At 43.0% G+C, this 13,342-nt stretch overlaps 1 protein-coding gene and 1 non-coding gene across 50 annotated transcripts in view; both read left to right on the plus strand.

Moving 5' to 3' along the window:
• Positions 1–1,282: 1,282 nt before the first annotated feature.
• The window catches only part of Phf21a (PHD finger protein 21A), a 180,917-nt gene continuing 168,857 nt past the window's right edge, over positions 1,283–13,342 (plus strand). For 7 of the 49 annotated variants that reach the window (XM_030248700.1, XM_011239374.3, XM_030248678.1 and 4 more), the window contains exon 1: positions 1,290–1,884. The gene's annotated coding sequence lies outside the window, so the exon portion shown is untranslated. Of the gene's footprint in view, positions 1,885–2,532; positions 4,941–13,342 lie in introns of those variants that run through there. The other 42 variants (XM_011239361.3, XM_011239367.3, XM_030248698.1 and 39 more) reach the window with 19 other exon arrangements.
• On the plus strand, positions 9,509–9,606 carry Mir1955 (microRNA 1955). The gene has a single exon (NR_035480.1). It is a non-coding gene; the product is annotated as a microRNA 1955 (primary transcript).

Below are 13,342 nucleotides of genomic sequence, written 5' to 3' on the forward strand. Positions count from 1 at the left end.
ATCACTGTCCAGATGGGATTTTTTTTTTTAAGAGCTAAGATTTTTTTTTTTTTTTTACTTTTAAAAAAAATTGTGGTTGGGGGTTATTTTATAACCCAACAATTCACCCGTGCAAGAGCATTAAGCTTCAAGTTGAAAACTATCGATTTAATAATTTAAATGAACCTCCTCAATGATTAAAAAAAAAAAAAAAAGGCCCTCCCCGCTCAGCCAAGAAATCTCTGAAAACAAGAATTCTTCTGATGTCGTCCCCCCCAACCCCCGCCCCTGCAGTTCTCCATGTTACAGTCCTTGGAGGTGGACTAGGCATAAAATACTTTCACTAATAAAATATGACAAACCGCCGGATTATACGTGGCCGATTCCCAGTGATTGCCCTGCTACACAAAGCAGAAAAGTAAATGCCATCATCCCCCTTAGAACAAAAGAACTTAGGAATAAAAAACATGGAGAGGGGGGCAGAAAGCAGCAATAAATAAAGGTGAGCGAAGGACCCCGTCCCCCGCCCCTCCCCGGAGCTAGAGTGGGACTCGGCACGGCTAATAAAGTGGTTCAAGGGTAGTTATTTGCAAAGGGGGCGGGGTGGCCGGGGATTGCATGTTGCATTCGACTTGAGCTTGCATCTTCTCCTGTTGCCTGGACCACTCGCTCCCCCATTGCAGTGCTTCCTCCTCGCTCCTGCCTCCTTTCCACCCCCACCCCTGCAAACTGCTGTTGCACTGGAGGGAGTTGGGGTTGCTCGGGAGCCCCCCAGCAGCTCTCAACGGCGGGAGGGGACCGGGGCTCGGGCCTGGCCGGGGCTGCGACGCGGCGGCGGGCCGGGAGTTTGGCGGCCGCTCGGCCCCAGCGCCGCCGCCGCCGCTGCACCGGAGTTTGGCTGCTGCTGCCCTACTTCACTCTAGTTTAGTTTCACTCACTTTACATCCGGGTTTTTTCCCTAGGCAATGGGTGCCGCAGCACACCCCGTTCCTTAGGCAAAGTGAAATAAATTCGCCGCACCGACACGTCAAGTAGTCCGCCCGCCCGAGCGCCGCCGCGGGCCCCCGCCGCCGCCCCGTGCCCCCGTGGGGGTCCCCGGCGCCTCCCGCGAGCGACGGGCTCGCACGCAGGGGCGCGGGGCGGCCCGGGACCGTCGCGGTCCAGCTCCGCCCGGCCCCCCGCCCGCCCGCCCGCTCTTCCCTCGTCCCCGCTTCCCCAGCTCCAGTCCCTCTCGCCCGGCTCTCGGGAGCGGCGGGGGCGCGCACGGCGGCGGCGGCGGGCCGGCGGGGCCGCGCGGCGGGCTCCCGCGCGGGCGAGTGTGTCTGGGCCTGGGCGGAGGGATCCCCGGGCTGAGGCGGCGGAGGTGCTGCGGCCCGGGGCCGGGTGGTGAATGGGCTGGTGGTGCTCGCTGCTGCTGCTGAGAGGAGGAGGAGGAGGATGAAGAGTTGGGCTTGTTTGTCTCCCACAGTTTCTCTCCTGCTGCTCTGATTCCTCCCTCCCCATTCCGGCCCGGGGCCTGTGTGTGTCTCTCCTGGAGGAGGAGGAGGCTCCAGTTCCTCCCCCCCACCCCCTCCTCCCCACCCCCCCTTGCCTGGGGAAGAGGAGGAAAGAAACAGCCCAGAGAGAGAGAGAGAGAGAGAGAGAGAGAAAGAGAGAGAGTGTGAGTGAGTGAGAGAGAGGAGAGGAGGAGGAGGAGGGAGAAGGGAACAACCTACCATCTTAACACACTAATATCTAAAAAGTGCGAGAGGCCCAGAGCAGCAGCAGCAGAAGCAGCAGCGGCAGCTCCAGCCTCTTCCCTCCCTCCCCATGAAGAAGAGTTCCCTCCTCCTCCTCCTCCTGCTTCTCCTGCTCAGAGTTCCTGCCTCCAGCTGCCAGGGGGGACAGCCAGCCAGCAGCAGGAGGGTGCAGTATCCCAGCTTTTTCCATTCTCTCTTTTCCTCACTCTCTCTCTCTCTCTCTCTCTCTCTCTTTTTTTCTTGAGTAGCTCTATTTCTCCTCCCTCCCCCTTCCCCCCCTCCCTCTCTCCCTCTGTCTTGTCTCTGGTGTTTGTCTCTGGGAAGGAGCAGGGGCTGCTTGCTTGGAGTTTGTTGTGGGGGGGAGGTAGGGGGAGGGGAGGGGTGTGTGGGAGGGAGGAGGGAAAGGGGGTGTTCTTGTCAGGACCCCTCAGTCAACTTGAGATTTCAGCAATAACTTCCCCTTCGGGGCGCCCCCCTGCGTGCCCTTTTCCTATTCCTCTCCCCCCCCCCTCCAGGAAAAAAAAAAAGACAATGGGAATACCTCGTCTCCCCCCTTCCTCCCCTCTGCCCTCCACCCCTCCCTAGGATAGATTGGAAGTAAGTTTATGAGCAGCCTCGGGAGCCTGGGCGCTGAGTACAGGGCCAGAGCGGGTGACAGGGGCGGCGCGTCGGGGGTGGCGGCGAGGGGGCGACACAGAGTCCCCGTGGGGGGTCGGGCTGGGGGGCCGCAGGGGCGGGGGGCGCGGGCCGAGGCCGCCCCCCGCGAGTGCCTGCGGCCAGGGGATGGCCGCCTGGGCCCCTTCCCCACCCCCACCCCCTGGGATGCTGTCGGGGGGAAGTTTTTATTATGGTTATTTAATTTTAAAAAATATTTTTTTGGGAAAACCATCTTGTTTGGTGACTGAGAGATCTGGTTTAAAAAAAAAAAAAAAAAGCTGCGGCTGCTGACGCTGCCGGGCCCGAGTGTGTGTGAGTGAGTGTGTGTTGGTGCATTTGTCTTGGGTGGCCGGAGCAGCGTTGGGGAAATTCCGCTTATTCTTCTTCTTCTGCAACTTGTTATTCCGAGGAGTCCGCCTGCACCCCTCACCCTGGGGCGGCCCTCCCGCCGTCGCCGCCGGCCGGCCGCCCCGGGACCCCGCGCGGGCCGGGGACTCGCAGGCCCCTCAGAGAGGGGCCGCGGCCGCCCCTCCCCCCCGGGCCGCGGGGGGAGGGGCGCGCGGAGTGGGACTCTTTCCGTTTGGTCCAGCCCCGCGGTGCACGCAGTTCCCAACACTTCTCGTCATCCTCTCTCTGCTCTCTTTATTCTGCTGAGCGGTGCTGTTAGGATTTCTTTCTCTCTCTCTCTTCGCTCGCTCTCTTTTTTTTCCTACCTCCTCTTCCTCCCTTGACCACGCTCGCAATGGTGGGTAGCTGCAAGGTGGCCCTGGCAGGGGAGGGGTTTGATGTGGACACTGGGGCACCGGGCGAGAGAGGTCTCCTTTCAACTTTGTCTTGTGGCTTGCACCCCGGGAGGAGGCCACATGCCGATTGTGGGGTGTAGATGTGCCGGGAGTGATTTCTAAGTAGTTGAGTTGTTGAGATGAGGGTACGACGGCTAGTGGTAGACAGGTTTTGTTTTCGTGGGTGAATTCGGTGTCATCATATTCCGGTCATATGTTGAAATATTCTTTGTTTAGGTCTTGAAGTAGAGGATCTCCCTCTGCACGTCCACATTGTGTTGTTTTTAAATGATGTTTCCGGGAGTATGGATTTCTAGAATCACAAATGTGATTTTAAGGTCTCGGCATGTGTGGGCCTCAGCACTGGCCTTGACAGTGAACTTTATGGCTGTGTTTTTGGACTTCTAAGATTTTATCCCATGGCTGGGATGCTCGTTATGCTTTTTCTTAATGGTAGATAATCAGGAATGTAGAGTCTTGAGCTGAGGAAGTTAGAGAGGGAAGGGCATTTATTTATTAATAATTGATAGCTGAGTGTTAGAATCAGATTCATTTGGGCTGGTTGAAGGTTTTTGGTTGTTGTTTTTCCTCCCTTTTTTCTTTAAAGTTGTCCTGTACTCCAGGGAGCCTTTTGGCAGGCATTCTTTCTGGTGGCTCTTTGGGGGCACGGAGAGGGTGGGTATCACCTTTTAGAGAGGCCGTCACCATCATCTGTAGTTTTACTGAAGGCAGGCCTGCTCAGGAGGCTGATATTGAGGCTAAGAAGTGGAGGGCCACTTTTCAGAAAAGTATTTATGATGCTTGTTTACATTTCATGTTTGCTCACATTTGGGCAGTAGAAATAAATAGGTCAGCATTTCTATTGGTCTTTGAAGGTTAGCCCCCCCCCACCCCCTCAAAGTTTTACCATCTACTTGGTTTACAGCCTTGTAGGAAAGAATTACTGATTTTTCCCTGGGAATACTGTTACTTATTTTAATTTCGGTAAGTTCCTTGCTATTTTCTTCTGTCTTCACTTATATATGGAATCTGTTGTGAGCTTAACATTAGCTTACCGAGGGCCATTTTAAATGTCTAAGAATACATTTTAAAATCTCAGGGCATGTTTTAGTGGCAAAGAGGAATTTTTTGAATGTGGTAATGCTCATGTTTATTAAGAATTTCAGTACTCAGCACTTCATATGTGTACAGCTATCCTTGAGGGAAGGACGTAGCAACAGTGCAGGAAATCCTCACCACACACACATTTGACTAACATGTTCAAACTATTTCAGGGCTTTTCTCTTTCTTGAGACTTTTGATTTTGGAAACTCAATATGTACATTTTGACTGACATTGCTGGGTTGCCTATTATAGAAAGTTTTTTTTTTTTTCCTTATGTACTATTGGAGCCATTTTTAACTTAAGTTTTTGGACAGCTCACAAAGGTTTATGGTGGTCACACTTTGGACGCACGCAAATCCTTATGGAGCTGGAAGAATAATACATTGCGAAGACACCTGCCTGGGCCGTACCTTGTTGTAAAGGGATAAAAAGTGATGGATGGGACACCGTGTCCTTTGGTTTTCAATGGCCCACCCTTTTTCCTCTTCAATTATCTGGAAGGAGCTGCTTCAGAAACACTCTTCTGTTTACAAGAAGATCTCTAGCACTATCCAGCAGGAGGTGCTACAACAAGTTAAAGGGGATCACTTAATTTTGAGGGTCTTTTTGAAGTTCTCTTCTTATTGAAGTTCTCTTAGCTCAGCTAAGCAACAGGAGTAACGTTCCAGGAAGATTTTGAGTAAGTCTGTTTTAAAATACTATTAATAAGTCACCTTTGCTATTTGAAATCTGCTTTGTACCTGCCTATGCTACTGTGCAGAATAAGGTCATTGTGGATGCTGGGTTAGAAATAGGGTGCTGTTAGGATTATTTTCCTTCAAAGGAGAGCTAGTTTGGTATTGATAAGTGGAGTATTAAACATAATTTGAAAAAATTCTTTGAAGTTGCAATAAACAAAAATAAGTGGCATGATGTGAATGTACTAATAGAAATAAGGTACATCCTTGTAAACATAAAATAGAAATAAGGTAGACAGACATTTTTGGAAAAGGGGATATTGTTTGGGGCGGGGTTTCTTGGATCTTTCTTGCTCTCTCTGAATCTATGGACAATGGTTTTAATCTAGATGCCTTCGTAGGCTTTCAACTTTATCGATACACTTGCTATATTTCAGTTGACCCTCAAAGGCTGTGATTTTTGAATTACAAATGAAATTAAGTGGAGTGCTCTGCAATTCCAGTACTTGGCCCATAATCCTAGTAAGTTTAGGAAGGAGTACTCCGAGACTCAGTGGCAGTCTGGTCTATGCTGTAAGACCTTGTCTCAAGAAAAATAAACAAACTTGAAGGACAGTTATACCTGTTGGTATAAATCTTTGTTGGTGTGTCCATTAGCAACTTTTAATGATGACTGTATAAAGAGGGAAGTAGCTACTTTAACATTTTCATGGCATCTATAGTAGAGTCCTTTGAAATTCTCAGTGTTAGATGAATTGATTGTGAGTCAAGTAAACTGCTGTTATTGTTTGTAAAGTTTTGTGTCAAAGTTTTGAAAACTTAGAAACACATAGAATTTGGTAGACCTGCTTTTAATTTGTAGGTGTAGTATTGTGGATTTTTGTTTTTGTTTTTGTTTTTTTTTTTCCCAGTAATATCGTATTAGGCAGTACTTGTGAAATTTCTTTGTGAATTGCCAGACACCATGTAAACGTTGTTGATGAGATATATAACAAATTAAAACATGAACCAAGTTTTGCTTTAAAATGCTAAGTTCTTCCAAATCAGTTAGGAAAGGAATGCATTAAAAGTGCATGCCGAACACTAAGAATTTTTAAATACTGTCCTGGCTACCTTAAATCTCTTTGTTACAGTTTTGAAGCTTTTGTTAAGGAAAAAAAATGCTGCTAAACAGTTTTCCGTAATTAAAAAATTTTTTTTGCTTTTGAAGATAGTGAAGTATATGCCCCCTATTAAAAGTTGTCTTCCTTTCTTTCTTGTTTGGTAGCAGTTGACTTTAGTGAATGTTTAAGTTTCTGGACTCTTCTGTACACTTGTATTAATACACAGAGTAACAGATGTCCCTGCTAACATTTTGATTGATGCTGCTAACTTTTTGATGAAGGCTCATTGACAAAAGCTTACTAGTTGGTTTCATAGTGAAATGTATGTTGTTATACGTTCACGTTAGACAAATATATGCATTAGTTTTGTTTTCTCCTTTTAGAAGGTTACGTGAGGAAATGACCACTCAGTTCTAGAGGCTTAAATAGTGTGTGTGTGTGTGTGTGTGAGAGAGAGAGAGAGAGAGAGAGAGAGAGAGAGAGAGAGAGAGAGAGGGAGAGAGAGAGACAGAGACAGACAGACACTCAGAGCATGTGAACATGCAGTTTTCTTGAGAAACTGCTTACAGATTTTGAATGGTAAACTTAATAAGTTAAACAGAGTTAATTGGCAATCCTTGTGTTTAGGAGTATAGTATTGTGAATTTTATAAATGACTGTTCTTCGTGAAATAGCTCGAAGTTAGAAAGTAAATATAGAAACTTACTCTTAGGAAGGCAAGAAAAGCATTAAGCTGTTTAGATAAGAGGGAAACATCTCACAATGATGGTCACCTTTGATGCCATAGTGAATGCTGAGCTTATTTATTTATTTGGTGAAGAAGTACTGAAGTTAAGGCTACATCAATATGTTTTTAATTTTTTTTTTGTACTTAGTATTTTATTGCTGAAGGCTTTTATGTTTAGTTACCATTCAGAAGGAAAATGGCAGAGAGTAAGTTTAGGTCTCTGGCCTTCCCTAGAATTCCTTTATGTGTCTGTTTAGATAGAGGAAGCATCTGAGTTTTCCAATGTTTTGTGCTGGGTTTATGCTGACTTCTCTGGCGCTGTTGCCTGTGGATTTACATGTGGGCCTAGGCTGTCTTTAGAAGCATTCAATATGTTTTGATCACATTAACCTTACCAGGTGTGTATTTTTGGTGCTTTGCAATTTATTTTTAAGTGGTGGTGTGTTAATATGACATTAGACTTACTATAGACTGTTCTCTCTCTTTTTCTTTGATTTTTGAGTCTACCCCCACCCCCATGAGCTTCAGGCTGAATTCAGGGCTTTGCTTTTACTAGGCAAGTAAGTACTCTACTACTGAGCTAAGTCCCCAAACCCAATTATTTCTTTTTAAGAATAATTGTTATTATTTTATGTGTATGTGTGAGCGGCTACATGTATGTCTGTGTACCATGTGCATGCCTAGTGCTGAGGAGGCCCTAACAGGTGTCAGGTCCTTTGGTGCTAGAGTTATCAGCATGTATGTGAGCTGCCATGTGGGTACTAAGATATGAACCTAGATACTCAGTAAGTACAGCAGTGCTCTTACCACTGGGCCATCCTCCCCCTCCACGCCCCCCGCCCCCCCAGATAACTTATTCCTAAAGAGCATATTTTTCCTTTGTTTGCTCCCATGTATATATAGCTATACTCTTTATAGACTTGTATATTATTCTTATCTGTGTATTAAATCTTTGCATAGTTATCATTTGAAACAGTGTTGGAATGGTTGTCTTTTTTATTTTTATTTATTTTTTTTTTACTTTTTGAGGCGAGGTCAATTTGTGGTAATCTTCCTGCTTCGGATTCCTAAGTGCTGGGTTTGCAGGCATGAATTACCATGCTCACCTCGGGATAGACTTTGAAGAGCAACTTTGTGTGTCATGGGCCACCTGACTATAGAATGGTGGCAAATCTTCCCATGTAGACTGTGAGGTTCACTCACCCCAGATTCTTTGCTGAGTAATGTCCATTCGTAGGTAGACTCTGTGGCAGTTAGAATCCATCCTGGACTCTCCCAGCTCTCAAGTCCCTCTCCTCTCTCTATTCCCCTTTCTTTTACTCAATTAATAATAATAGTTCATATACAGTCTCAGGAAATTATTTTTTCCCATATTTTGGGATGTACTAAGGCAGTCTTTTCTGCTTTTTAATGAGGAAAAGATTAAACCAGTTATATGGAGATTGGAAGGGGTGTGGCCTAGTAGTTTTATTTTGACTTTTTGGGCCTAAGGGAAAAACATAACTCAGTCACAGAGGCCAAAAAAGATGGGTTTTGTTTTATTGTTTTGGCTGCATTGAAAATACAAACTGTCAGTGCTTGAGGAACAGGAGCAGCAGAAAGGAATTGATTTTTTTTTTCCCGCTGCAGATCCAAGTGTTGTTAACCATGTGCATTTCTAGAGTGGCATGCTTACAGATCAGACAGCACTTGATTTTTCTCCCTCCACAGAACACCGAACTCTTCTTTTTAACATTTAAGTAAGTACCCTAAACTTCAGGGTAATGACAATAATTTCATGATAAAAGTGGGTGATAGTAACCATGGCAACTGCTATCTTTGGCCTTATGGACATCCTGTTGTATTGATGAAGCTTTGGATACTTGAGGAGCCTGTCGCTTCTGTGGTGAAATGTGCTAGCACGTGCTGCAGGTGACTTCTAGCTGGATTGTGTTAATCTCCGTGCCAGCTTATCTCTCCTCGTTAGGAGTTTCTTGGCCTGTATTCTACAGCATGTTTGTGAAGGTGCTGTTGCCTGAAAATAACCCACCACCTGCGGTAGGCCTCCTGATGCAGACTGCAGCCTCCTTCCAGAGTCTTAGAGAAAAGAGGGCTGTCAGAAGGAACTATATGTATGTAAACTACAGTTCAGATTGGAAGTGCTCTTAGTAGCTTACAAAAACTTTTGTAATTTTGGAAATTGGAATCTTTTTTTCTCGGAGTTCTGTAGTGTGTGTATATAGATATTAGGAGTGGTGAGTGATGGGCATAACTGGAAAGGGAGGATTTGACAAGAGAAGCGCTTAGGTGTTTTGTTGTGAGTGTGTGCGCGTGCATATTACTGTAAGGATATATTTCCTAGTGAACAATCCTAGAGTATAGCAAATGCTTGGTTATAGAATTTTTTAAGTAAAATTATTTTAAAATATATTTAGAATAATTGTTAAAGGGGACACAGTATAGTAAAAGCATCTTAGTGGGGAGATGGTAAAAATGTTGCAACTGATCCAACAAAACTTATTTTTAAAAGTATAAAATTATGTTTCTGTCATGTCAGTTATTTTTAAAGCATTTTGTTCTTACTTGAGGTTTTTCTAGTGGAAGTTATTAATGCGAATTGCTACTTTTTCTAATATGTACTAGAGAAACAATACCAGAGCAGAGAGCAAACAAATTTGATTTGAATTTGATTAGACTCTGAAAATAAGACCTAATCAGATGCGCTCCACAGTTCAGACTTTCTGAAACTTGCTGTGAAAAGCTGGTTTACTTACTACAAGTCCCAGGATGCACTGCAGCTTTTTCTTAACTTCAGATAAGAGCATTGCATGCTGGGACATGTAGTTGGTTTAAATAGCACGGAGAACTCTTTTTCTTGTCTACTCCATTTTATAAATAGATCCCTAAAACTCTAAGAACTTCATTTTTTTAAAGTTACATTAATGAAATCATACTTACTCTGTTTCTGAAATTATAAAGTGAGACTTTATAAACAGCTTGGTGTTCTGTTTTATCACAGTGCTTTTACTAGCTTTTATAAGATCTAAATGCAAAATAACATATTCAAAACTTGACTTGGAAACTGTAAGTAGTTTCTGTGCATGTGGTCGAATAGGTTATTGCAGAAGTCTGGTATCATTGTTTTCTAGTGAGGGCAGTAGATGCCTTTTTGTCAAGCCTGACACATGCTATTCCTTTTGCCCCCAGTGGGGAGAGTTATTCAGCTGGAATTATTATTATTATTATTATTATTATTATTATTATTATTATTTTATTTTGTTTTAAGACAGGTCTTTTCTGTGTAGTTTTGGCAATCCTGGATCTTGCTCTGTAGACCAGACTGGCGTTGATACACCTGCCTTTGCTCCCCAAGTGCTGGGATTAAAGGCGTGCACCACCACCACCTGGCTTGGCCTGCGGGCTTTTTATTCCCGTCTTTAAATTCAGAGTTTTGTGATGCTTCTAGAATGATTAATTGGTCAGTATTGTCTAACTGGGAGAAAATAAATGATTCAATATAATTGAATTATTTCATGTCATTTATTTTTGAGACAAAATCCTGTATAGTTTATGCTGGACTTGAACTCACAGACTTACTGCTTCAGTTCTCTCAGCTCCCACCCCTCTTTTGTGTTTTTTAGAGGCTCTTACTCTAGCTCAGCCGGTTTCTGTATCTTGTGGTCCTGCTGCCCCTGCTCTAAAAGTGCCGGTTTTGTAGGCTTGCTTTATTTCTCCCCCTGCTCCATGTAGATTGATGCTAAGAGATGCAGCCTGAAGAGAGAGAAGGAAGGGCAGATTCTCAAATAGCTTAGATTTTCGCTTGTAAAATTTCAAAACTTTGTTTTGACTGTTCTTTATGAACTCCTGTAGGGTTGTTGTAGGATTGGGTGTAGAAGTCCTGAGAGTGCTCACTTAGCTTAGTGGTTGACGTGTAGTTAAGGCTCAGTAAATACTTAGGATTACCAACAACCATTTTTATTTCAAACAGTTCCTCCACCTTTAACTTCTTTTTATGTTTAGTTTAGTTCGAAGCCCAGGTGACTTTGGAAGACTTTGTTTTGAGATTTTGGTTTCTGGTAATGATGTGGCTTAGACTGATTTGCTGTTCATTAAAGTGTCTGTGTGCCTCAGTTTCTATCTAAATGATATATGCCCCAAATTGGACAAATACGCTAGTAGCAGGATGTTGGCAGGATTTGGTTGTACCTGTTCAGTATTGTTGTACTGTATTGCAGTGTTTCATTGACTTCAGAAAGTTTAAAAGATGGTGTTAGTAATGTTTGCACTGTTAGAATTTCCAAATAGCTGATTAGTAAAAGTAAGACTCTGGAAAAATGCTCTTGGTATCATGGTGAGTGCAACCTTGGGAAAACCCTCTGACCACATCAGCTTGTGGGACTGATAGAGAGGGCTACCCCCACTCTGATCACATCAGCGTTGCAGGACTGATGGAGAGGGCCACCCTCCCCCCCAATGTCATTCACATCTAGGGTGTATTTAGAATGGAGGTTCAAAAGAATTTACATTTTAAGTATTTACATTTTTTCTTTTGTTTTAAGGTACTACTTTTATTAGGCTCTAGAATTTTTGGGATATTTTTACTTTAGCTGTGTGAGGTAAGAAGGATGTTTGAGGTGGGAAAAGGGTACCTAGGAATATTGAAAAATATAAACGTAAATTCCAGTATATGTTCCATGCCTTAGTTGGAATATGAAAAAGTCAGATAATTGTCTTTTTACCTGCTTAACTGATATCCACTCGTTAGCATGGACTTCTTGGAACATTGTCATAGATTACTGCTAAACTATTTACTGAAACTATTTCTTAGCAGTAAAGTACCATTTGACTCTACTTTGCCCTTCCATGGGAGGCTGACACCTTTTTGAAGTATCAAAAATATGTGGACTCTGGTTGGATATGCTTCTACATTGTAAATTGTTTTATTTCTTTTCTATTAATTTGGTCTTTAAGTTAATATTAAAATGGATAAATTCAGCAGTTATAAAGAATTGAATACAAATGATCAGCAATGAGTAGGAAAATGTCCTTTGTTTTTTGTAGGCTACTATAGAAAATAATTGTGCTTGTATGAATTCTCCTTCAATAAATTTTATTGACACGTCTATTTATATAATTCCTGAAACACCACTGAAAAATCAGGAGAACAAAACTGGGTGGTTACTTGTCTTCACTCTAGAATATTGTTAAACAGTGTGTCATATGTCATATCTTGGGAAATTTAGTCTTGTTTTGAGTTTAGTTTTTCCAGTGGAAAATAAGTAAGAGCTTGCTGTTAAAAGGGGTAGATGAGATAATATTCATAAATATACTTTACAGACTAAATTAGTATACATGAATTGGATTTGAATTTAGAAGTATTTGTCATGTTAATAATATTATTATAAAGTTTTAAGTGTCTGAGTTAGAGTGGATGTGAACCAGAAATTAGCGATCTACTCTACTCACCATAGACAAGTCTTAAGACTTTTTAAAATTTTTTATTTTTAATAAATCTTTTTTAAATTTTAAAAAATTTTATGTATATGAGTATACCATTGCTCTCTTCAGACACACCAGAAGAGGGCATCAGACCCCATTACAGATGGTTGTGAGCCACCATATGGTTGATGGGAATTGAACTCAGGACTTCTAGAAGAGCAGTCAGTGCTCTTAACTGCTGAGCCATCTCTTCAGCCTGAGTTTAAGGCTTTTTAATTAATTAAATTTATTTTATGTTATATGGGTGAGTGCCAGCGTGTCTCTGGGTGTAGCACATGCCTGCTGTGTGCCTAGAGCTCAGGGAGGCATTGGGTCTCTTGGAGCTGGAGTTATAGGTGCTTGTGAGCTGTCTGATGTGAGTGCTGGGAACGGAACCTGAGAGTTCTGCAAGAGCAGCCAGTGTCTTTAACCACTGAGCCACCTCTAACGTCCAACTAAACAATTTTTTTGTAAGAGACAGTCTTACTGTGTAGCCTAGGCTCAGCTTCTTTTTTTTTTTTTTTTTTTTTAAAGATTTATTTATTTATTATATGTAAATACACTGTAGCTGTCTTCAGACACTCCAGAAGAGGGAGTCAGATCTTGTTACAGATGGTTGTGAGCCACCATGTGGTTGCTGGGATTTGAACTCTGGACCTTCGGAAGAGCAGTCGGGTGCTCTTACACACTGAGCCATCTCACCAGCCCTAGGCTCAGCTTCTTGAGTACCGGAATTATGGTTGTATACCACCATACCTGGTTTTGACAAGTTTTTTGAGTGCATAGACATAATTTATAGCTTGTTCTTGATAATAAATATACTGACTTGTCTGTGTATACATTGTAATGTAGATGAGAGAAATGTACCAGCAGGTTGTAATATTTTAATTTCGAGCACTATGTTAAAAAATGTTTTTATATGTTAGTAACAAATATACATCAATGTATGTTGCTGGGTTATCTCTTAATATTAGTTTATCATTGAGTGTGTGTGTGTAGAGTACTAATAAGCTTTACACATAGGTATCTTGCTTAACTTTAATTATCAGAAATATTTGAGGACTTTGTAATTATCCTCCCTCCATTTAGGAAGCGAGGAAGCAGCAGTTTCCCTCCA

Source organism: Mus musculus, chromosome 2 (genome assembly GCF_000001635.26).
Source record: "Mus musculus strain C57BL/6J chromosome 2, GRCm38.p6 C57BL/6J".
Taxonomy (NCBI): Eukaryota; Metazoa; Chordata; class Mammalia; order Rodentia; family Muridae; genus Mus; species Mus musculus.